Here is a 10,576-nt window from a genome sequence, read left to right on the forward strand (position 1 = left end):
AGTTGTAGTTGTGTGTGTGCTTAAAGATGAGGGGCCAATGATCGTGTTTGTGGGGTGTTAGAACTGGGGAGGGGATTGGAGAGAGAAAAAATATTTTAATTAAATAAAATTTTTTTCTGGTACAAAAAGATTACAAGAAGTAAATAGGTCAATGCAGGTCAGTTGTGATGGAAGTACCAGGCACCCCAAGCTTTCCATGAGGCAGTCAGGGTACGCATTGGTCATCCATGCCGGTCAATCGCGTCAGCGATGCAGATTTCCACTTCTATCTTTAGAAATCATAGAAGCAGATAATTGAGTAACACTGTTTGAAGAACAAAAAAGCAAAATCAAGAAAACCAACGAAAGACTAAGTTGGTGGTAAAATCCTAACCCCCTTTGATGTGTGGATGCCCTTCATCAAGTCTCTCAAGATATGGTGCATTCATTATTTATTTATTTATTTATTTTACCTGATTACAAATATTAGCCTCTATGGGCTGTTTCACTTTTCCACTAAAAGTGCTCCTTGTCACTAAATTAAAACCAATTGTTTTATTTTTAGTGGGGGTGGGCGAAGTGCTACTAAATATTTTTTATTTGCGCATCACCTCCAAATGCAAATTGGACATCTCTGGTGGAAATTGTAGACAAAGCAGTTAACAGTAATAACCTGTTTTGAGAGAAATAAAATGGTACATTTCAGTTTAAATAAGTAGTTTACCTTAATCTTTCTGTTGCCTAAAGTTAATGACATAGCTTTCCCCTAAGGCGCTAGGCTCATTCTTTATGGATATAACCTTGCTTCCACAGATAAAGTAGTCATCTACATAAGTGATACTTGCACCGTGACACTTTTAGGAGTTAAAGTGGCCGGAGAAATGAACAGGGCTGATAGTACTAAGTTACACGTTTAAAAGTGACACCTTTGTCCTTTGATACCATTTCCCAATAAAGGTTATCGCTAAAACTCCTTCCAGTCCAAAGAATTGTATTTCTCAGCCGGCTAAAGCGGCTGGCCACACAGTGTGAGCTGACATGCAGCTCCAGTTTCTTTCGACCTTGCTCGCCCCCTCCCCCTTCTGGAGTTCTCTTAAAAAGATTTCAGTTATCTGTCATCGGGCTCCAGTTTAGATTCCCAGGGCCAAAACCAGCTTGGAATGTGTTTGTGAAGGGGACAGTCCGAGACAGGAGGAGGTGGCGGCAATGTCGCTTTGGCTGCTGGAAGCCAAAGAGCGCGAGGCCCCTGGAGACGGACCTTGGTGCTGAAAGGGTGTACTTCAACCTTTCAGTTTGTACACAAACCTCAGAGCAGCAGCATTATCTGCCATTGGCCTGCTTGTGCCTAATTTCCAACCCACAAGTAGGAGTGATGTTGTTGAAGATTTACCGGCCCTTAGAGTGATTCACTCTGCATAATGACTCTACTTAGCACTTTCAGATGAGGTGCTGGTCCCTAAGTGATGATCTGCTCCACAGTCATTACTACGCACCATCCAATTAAGAAGCCCAGATAGGAGTTCCATGAGATAAACTGAAACTGACTGCAGCGGTGGTTATAGGCCGTGTCCACTTGTCAGAACCCATTCAGCACCTAAAAAAATGGGCGATTTTATTGTAAGCAAATTATGCCTTAATAGAACTAGATTTAAAAAAGGGAATGCAGAGTGTGAAGAACTATTAGATAAAATAAGAAAGCTGCTGTCATCAAAGGCATGGTAATTTTGGTTACTGTTGCAGAAAGAAACTTTTGCGTGTGGAAAGTACAGGAACTATTTCTAATAAACATTAATAAGCATCCCACAGCTAATTTGTTTCACTCTGATTGTATGGAAAAAGGGTGCCTGTTTTTCATTATTCTATCTCAAGCAATTTGCCTGACGCACAGCATGCAGTGAGTGCTCAATGGGTGTTAGTAGACTAATTGATGTCTGATATTATAATCTTTAAGGCATAAAGTGTCATTATGCACTACTGTCTTAAATACAAATAGAAGGAAAGGTGTAATAGGAGTGATTGTTTAACTAATCTACAGCTGCACAGGGAGTTTTGAAGCATTTTGATAAATGCCGTATAGTGTTTTCATTCTTCATCCACTGCCATGAGATGCATGTTGGGTGTTAGAACATGTGGCCAAAATCCCAGGTCTCAGCCTAAGATCATTATAATGGGCATTTGGTTTTGATTGGTTCCACATCTCAGGTACACGATATGTACCAACGAATAGCTCTATTCTTACAACAAAGAATGGAAAATGACCAAGACCAGTAATCCTCAGCTTTGGGTCATTTACTTAGGTGGAGATGAGAAAGGAGAAAGGTTAGGGCTTTGCTCCTGTGCTGTGGAAGCTGCAGGTATCGTTAAATCATTTAAGGAAATATACTACATTTAGGAAGGGTTATTTCTTGATTTCTTAAGAATCTTGTCAATTTGCAGGCAGATCTGGGCCCAGGGGTCCTGCTCAAACTATGGCACGAAGCAAGGGCAATACATGCAGTAAACTTCAAACCCCTACCCAGATCTAGCCAATGGACAGGACATTCTCCACAGTTGAGTGGAGAGTGGGGACTGACTTTCATGTGAACTCTGGTGCCCCATATTTGACCACATTTCCTTGATGGGGAGGCCTGGTGCCACTCAGAGGAAGGATAGCAGACTACCAAGAAGAAACTTGATACCCTAGGATCATTTACAAGGGGAGGAGGTTCCCCTCAGTCACAGTCATAGGGGAGGGGAATAGGGTGAAAGCAGGAGGGAGGGAGGAATGGGAGGATACAAGGGATGGGATAGCAATTGAGATGTAATATGAATGAATTAATAAAAATACAAAAAAGAGAAATTTGTCAATTTGATTGTTTTGTCATACCAAATAGACAAATCTTTTTACCTGAAAGATGATCGTACATAATGATCATGTTGTTTGGAGGAAATCAAATGCCTAGAGGAAACACACCCAGGAATATTTGAATTTGCAACCCGACACATTCCATCTACTAGGAACAGATCCATAGTAAGTGTTAAGATGTTAAAGTCTGGGGACAGTGGAAATGGAGGAAGGTGCTTCCTGTCTCTACTGTGTCAACTAGCCTGAGCTCACTCAGAAGAGGGGAGCTGGAGACTGTGTGTGTGTGTGTGTGTGTGTGTGTGTGTGTGAAACTGTATCAGTGTTAGAGTTTCTTTAAAATATTTACAAAGTAAGACCATTTCTTGGATTGTTTTTGATTGGCTTTCTTACAATGAATGCTCACTTGGTTAAGTAAACCATTTAACTTTAAAGATTTTTTAGACAGATGAATAGATATTATTATAGTTCAGGCATCATGAACCTACAAGTTAATATTTGGACTCTAGATTCTTTCTTGACATTTCACTTTCACAATTTTTCCATTATATCGTAGTTCCAAGGTTGGGGCAATTCATGCTTTATACCTTGTCTAGAACCTAATAAGAAGTTAATTAAATACTTAGAGAGTAATGTTAAGAATGTAGCAACAGGTACATAAATATGTGTAATCACTTCTGATAAAACTATTAATATCCTTTACAGTTTCTGTCACTTCTTTGCATCTCCAGAATACCCCAAATATAAATTTCCATTTATAATCATTTTTGCAGGTAATTATGCCTGCTTAGCCTCCTTTACTAACAGAAGGAAAAATACCCTAAAGACAAGCTAATAGGACCAGCATGTCCAGTCTTTTGTCTTCTTGTGAACTGAAATGCTAACTTGATTGTGACTCTTAATTTCACTGGACTTTGTAAAAGTTTTACTTTTGAAGTGAGAAAGTGTATTTTACTTACGAATATATCAACAGATTGTGCTCTTTTGGTTTCATTCTCCCAAAATTTGTCATTAAAAAATTATTGTGAAAAAGTTAGCAGCTGTACTAATGAAAGAGATCTAGTTCTTCAGTGGGTCATACACAGTGGCTTCAAAATGCATCTTGTATTCAAGTGGCCCTGCAGGTTTATGGGTTCAAAGAAAAAAACTGTCCCTCTCTCCTGAAAGAGCCTTGTGGTTAGACTATATTACATATATTTAATAAAAGAATCATTGTTTGTCAAATTCAGAATAGATTCAACCACAAGCACACATGCACGCACACACACACACACACACACACACATACACACACACACACACACACACACACACACACAGGAAGCGACAGATCTTCAGCCTTGAGAAACTCAAATGTGAAGTGGGGAAGCTTGAAGGAGAGATAAACATGTTTCTTGTTTAGATCACAAGTGAGGGATGAAAAAAAGACTTGTGAGCTTGTGAGAGAGCAGGTGATGTTTATCCCCTTAGAAGTTGAACCATTGTGTGGGGGAGATTGGTTGTTAAGCAGCTGAAAAACATCCTTGAACAAATGCTGAGAGGAGGTATAAATGTGAGCCAAAACCAAGAGGCGGGGTCTTTGGAGACTTGGGATAGTTTTGGCTGTTCATTCTTCAACTTTGAGATGCTCCTAGAGAGAACCGCTCAAGGGAAGGCTTTGGGGCTCAAGGCTCCTGCTGAGGTTCCAGGTTCTGGTTGCTCTAGGTTCCAGCAGAAGAAATCCTGTGGATTACTCCAGGAGAGTCATTCCTCGGAACTGATATCCTTATGGTTTTGTTATTGCTTTCTTTAATCTTCATTTCCTATTGTTTAGGTTAGTTGGGTTATAAGTAAGGTACTCTTGGTTAATAAGCTCGTAATAAAATATATTTGTTAAGAAAATTGAGCCTACAGAAGCTGAAATCATGAGTCTTGATAGTTGATAAAGAATGGAAATGAAGCCTGAAGCATGAATAGGCCTGGCAGGAGCCTGGCGATGTATTTCAGCCGAGAGGAAGCGAGGAGAGAAGCCATGCATATCATCAGTCAGCCAGGAGCAGCTTGTCTTTAACCGAGGCACTCCACTTAGGACCCACAGAGATAATCCTAGGCTACACTCATTTCCTACTTACAAATAACCTCAGTATTTTTTAAATACTGAAGAAGATATGAAAGCTAGCCTTTTAGAAAGATACGCTTCCTGTTAAAGATCTTAGAGGAGACAAAATGAAGGCAAAAAATGAAACTGGGGCACGGATACTCAGGAAGGCCAGCATGTGGGTCTGACCTAAAGGAATGGCAGGTGTGTGTCTTTAGGGTCCTCTTTCTGTTGAAAGCCACTTCTAGTTGTAGCTTTGAAGACTGATTAATTAAAAAAAAAAAAAAAAAGCTTGCAAAGGAATTGTTTTCCATATGAGATTTTGTTTTGGCTAATGTCCTTCCTTCCTGCTCCATCTCCCTGCATGCCCACTTCCTGCTGTGCCTTTCCTTTCCTTTTCCACTTTGTTCTGTTCTCTTTCCTTTCTTTCCCCTGAAAGCCCTCCCTAGCCCTTCCCAGTTTTCTGCATTTTTAACTCCTTTTATTCCTTTGTGGACACGAGCATTTGGTAGTTAGAAGCCACAGTCCAAATTGGGAGAGAACATTCAATGTTTGTCTTTCTGACAAATTTAAGTGTGGATTACCACACTTAAAATAATGTTTAAAGTCCTGATTATTTTCTTGAAATTTTCATAATCTCATTTGTCTTTATGGTCAAAACTTTATGGATTGATACTATTTCCTTGATGGTATGAAACAAACAGTGGTAAATGTGGATGTACAAAAGCCTTTTTTTTTTTTTTTTACATTATTTTTTTTATTAATTTATTCTTGTTACATCTCAATGTTTATCCCACCCCTTGTATCCTCCCATTCCTCCCCCCTCCCCATTTTCCCATTATTCCCCTCCCCTATGACTGTTCCTGAGGGGGATTATGTCCCCCTATATATTCTCATAGGGTTTCAAGTCTCTTCTTGGCTACTTGCTGTCCTTCCTCTGAGTGCCACCTAGGATATGGAATCTTTCGGATGCATACCTAAGAGTGAACGAGCACATGGCAGTTTTATGTCTTTCTTTCTTTTTTTCTTTCTTTCTTTCTTTCTTTCTTTCTTTCTTCCTTTCTTTCTTTCTTTCTTCTTGTAAGAAGCCTCCAGTCTTACTTCTTTCACTGATTTACATTCTCATCCAGTGTTTTCCTTTAGCAATTTTAGCACTCCTGGTTTTAAATTAAAGTCTGTGGCCCATATTGGTTTGAATTTTGTACAAGGTGAGAGAAAAAAGTTTAATCTCACTCTCCCGCAGATGGACATACAGTTCTGGAAAGTGCTTTCAATTTGTCTGAAAATTTGAAAAATTTGCTATCATTTTGTTACTTCCAGTGACTATGCTGAGGAATCTGTCACACTGACTCTTCTTACTTTGTCAATTGTACCTATAAAGGAAGTAAGAAAACCAGTAGGTAGCTACCAATTCATAAAACTTTTTTTCACTTCTGTTCTGTGCACTGTTGTAAGGAATTTACACGCACACAAAAACTGTCATGGTTACAGGTAAAAAATGATAGAAAAGTACCCATTTTATATAGTTACTTAGTCTTCACAGCAAATATAAACTGGCTGCTAGTGCTAACCACGAGTTCATGCAAAGAAGTGGAGTCATAGAGAGGTTAAATTGCCCAAGGCTGGTGAACAGTCCATGGCAGGGTTGGAGTTTGAACACAAGAAGTATTGTACTATTTGCTAGTGGAAGTCACCTCTTATCTCGTTCCCTATGCTAAGCCCTTTGGTGTAATGCTCCCAACAATCTCAGGAAGGAGAGACTTCCCTGTTTGATGCAGAAGAAAGCTTATGCACAAATCTCTAGCTTGTCTGCAATTATACACACAAAGCAAATGATTTGAATTCATCTCTGGCTTTGGATTTTTTCTTATTGAAATATCTATCTATATCTATCTATATCTATCTATCTATCATCTATCTATCTATCTATCATCTATCTATCTATCTATCTATCGATCTATCTATCTATCTATCTATCATCTATCATCTATCTATCTATCTATCATCTATCTATCTATCTATCTATCTATCTATTATCTATCTATCTATTATCTATCTATCTATCTATCTATCTATCTATCTACCTATCTATCTATCTATCTATCCATCCATCCCTGTCTGTCTGTCTGTCTATCTATCTATCTATCTATCTATCATCTATCTATCTAATAGTATACATTCTTATTATAGTTTCCACTTCACTTACTCCTTTTCAATCTTATCCACCTCCCTGTTTACCCAAGTCCACATCCTTTCTTTCTCTCTCTCACTAGGAAACAAATAGGCACCTAAAATTTAATAAAAAATAAAATAAAATAAAAACAGGACAAAACAATAGAAAAATAAAAAGAGCCAAAGAAAAACTAGAAGACAGACATGTAGGTGTAGATATTTCCATCCAGCCCCTGTACTATACCAGGAATAGAGAGGCAGGCTGGTTCTTTTGTTTTGCTATAATCTAAGGGCTCCATCCACGAACTCATTTTCATCACCCCACTTTCTTACTTTGCTCTTAGACGTTCAGAGGTCTGTCTTGACACAGTAGTGTGCCCCATTCTTTCTCATGCCTCCTAGGTGTTGCCTTTGACCTGATGGTGACATCATTTCCTGGACTGTTTTGATCTTACCAGTTAGTCCGTTTCTAGGCATCCCACCTGTACACTTCAGTGCAGGTCATAACCAGGTGTTTCATCTCCACTTTTGATATTGTTTCAAGTTTTGAAGCCCACAGACGGATTTGTTTTTAGATTTCCAGCTAATACTCAGACCTAACTCAACCAAACTAAGGATTTTGGCTGATTTGCATAACCTCAGTGCAAATGTGTAACTTACAGCCTACGTTGATATTAAATAGCCTTTTAAAATGAAATGCATGCATATAATGCATTCATATATTTTTATTGAGGTTTCTAAATACCTCTTATTTAAAATGTTTAAGTTGTTTTAAATTGTTTCTTTTGCTCTCAATCTGCCATTCATTTTCCTTTGAATTTAAATCTCGATTTTAATTTGGAGGAAATTTAGGATTTACACTCCTGACACGTTACTAACATGTTTATTCTGCTGTTTTTTTTGTTTTTTGTTTTTTTTGTTTTTTGGTTTGTTTCCTTTTCCCCTTTATTCCTTCCTGTTTTAGGACAAGGTTACAGGGACAGGGTCTTACTCTGTAACCTAGGCTGGCCTCAAACTTAGATAATTCTCCTGCCTCAGGCCAGAGTCATTGTGCTTAGTTTGTTCATTCACTTGTCCCGGTGCAATAAAAGCTCAGATATATATATATATATATCTACATACACACATACATACATACATAGTGCTCTCTCAAATTTCAACCTTCTCCAAAAGTATTATCTTTACATTGGATTTTGAGTGTTATATTTCATTTTCTCTCATCAGTTTCTCACTCACTCCTGACTGACTCTTTGTTGCTGTTTTAAAACTTAAAGCTTCAGCTCACCTTCCTACAAAGGAAAGCCAAGCAAAGCGTAGACTCAAGATATATTCTAAATCTAACCCTATGGAGTTTCCTGTCGCTTCCTGGGCTGTCGTCCTCTGCCCACTGCCATGAAGTGGCCACTCCTGTGTCACTTGTCAGCTGAGGCCTTCTCACCAAATGCTTCTTAAACTTACCCAGATCAGTCCCGACTCTCATCACATGCTCCGCTTGTCACCGGCAGCCTCACCTTGCCTTTCATCTCACCAGCTCGGCCTGTGCTGTGATGTATACTGCTTTTTTGCTAAGTACTTGACACAGCTCACTGTGGACCTCCTGCCTGGAGAACCTCCCGCCAGATGACAGAATGCCAGTAATCTTTTCACTGTCTGCCACCTTCTTTATTTTCTTGACTTGACTCTTGAATTCATCCCAAGCGGTCTCCATACACTGTTCACTCTCGAGCTGTGTCCGGTCTATTGAATCTGCTCTTGCTTGGTTAACACGTGGCCTTAAAGTTGAGTCTCCGCATCAAGGTCCCTCATTGTATTTTCTTCTTTTCTTTCAGATGATTCTTTTCTTTCTTTCTTTCTTTCTTTCTTTCTTTTTGTTTGAGACAGGGTTTCTCTGTGTAGCCCTGGCATCCTGGAACTCACTCTGTAGACCAGGCTGGCCTTGAACTCACAGAGATCCACCTGCTTCTGCTTCCTGAGTGCTGAGTGCTGGGATCACGAGGAAGTGCCCAGCCAGAGGTATTTGTTAATGTTATCTATTTGTGAGATTTGTAAACATTTCTGAGCATGTTTTGTGACATAAGAAAACAGCAGGCAATAGGGAGAGAACGAGGACGCAAACATACACCTTTTCATCCTCAGGAAATTGCTGTTCTAACTAGGGAGGGTACCACAAACTATATGTATTATAATAGAAAGTGTGTTTCGAAACACTATAGAGAATGCTGAGGGGGGATATAAAAGCACAAAAAGAATATGATGAATTTATCATTTTAAAAGTTCCCTCTCAGCCATATTCAGCAATTTTCTTCTCTTCCTACACCTTAGACATCTGTTTCTTTCAGAATTACTTTTTAAATCCTGTTCTTCTCTAATGGTGCTGCTGTTTTTAGTAATCTCACACACCCATATTTCACATCACTTCTCATGTGTAAATCTGCGTTAGCAGCCTACTCTTCTTATTCTTATTCTTTTCATTACTGAAAAAGATCTTCCTTTGGTTTCCTGTAACATCCTTGTATCCTTCTCAGCTGGGATGTCTTCACTAATAGCCTGAGCTATCCAGTCTCCAACTTTGTGATAGCACACTGTGGGATGCTGCCGCATTGTCTGGTTGCTAATGTGCAACTGAACTTTGCCTATCATGCTGAAGGTGTAGTGATGCTCACAACTAAATGCACAAAGATGGAGAGTTTTAGGGATTATTAACAACAGGACGGGAATGGTAAGGGATGTGCAAAGCCAGGGCAATGGGGAGAGATGTCATACTGGCAACACTGAGTGAGAGAAAGAAGCAGTGTATCATTTCTTGGCTATGCTGTTGAATGAAATTCTCACTGGACTTCAGAAGGAAATTTGCTTGCTAAAGATGCCAGCCTGGTCTACAAAGGGAGCCCAGGACAGTCAAGGCTACACAGAGAAACCCTGTCTTGAAAAACAAAACAACATAAACAAACAAAAAAAGAATGGGATGGGATTGGTACTTTTAGTTACCTGGGTGTTAGAAAATGGAAATTTAGAAGTAATGTATTTGAGGTCAAAGTTGAAAATCCAATTGGAAAAAGTCCTGCAGATTTGTATAGACTGCTTTGGAGTAAAGGAAAAAAAAAAAAAAAACCCACAACCATTGAAGATTGAATTAGATCAGTTGTCTTGCGACAGAACTCAAAGCTGATAAAACAATGATCTGGCCAGATTGATTAATCTTCAGAGTGGCAGTGGTGGCCCATATCCACAGTTATTTAGAGCCATCATGGCAGGACCAACCACACTGAAGCTCAGTTCAGCCTGAAAGGAGATGGGGGGAGAACAGCGCCAGCTGAGCACACTGCACTGTTTGGTTTGACTACACAGTCACAGCAGTTAGATCTGTAGGTGTGTGGCTTCCTTTTCACAAAGAGGAGGAAGTGTACATGAAGGACATTTCAAAGAATTTGGTGAAATACACAAGAACAATCATAAAAGTCAAAACAGCAAAGTTATAGAATTTTAGCTAACTTCAACTTACTTTG

The sequence above is a fragment of the Acomys russatus genome, chromosome 30 (genome assembly GCF_903995435.1).
Source record: "Acomys russatus chromosome 30, mAcoRus1.1, whole genome shotgun sequence".
Lineage (NCBI taxonomy): Eukaryota > Metazoa > Chordata > Mammalia > Rodentia > Muridae > Acomys > Acomys russatus.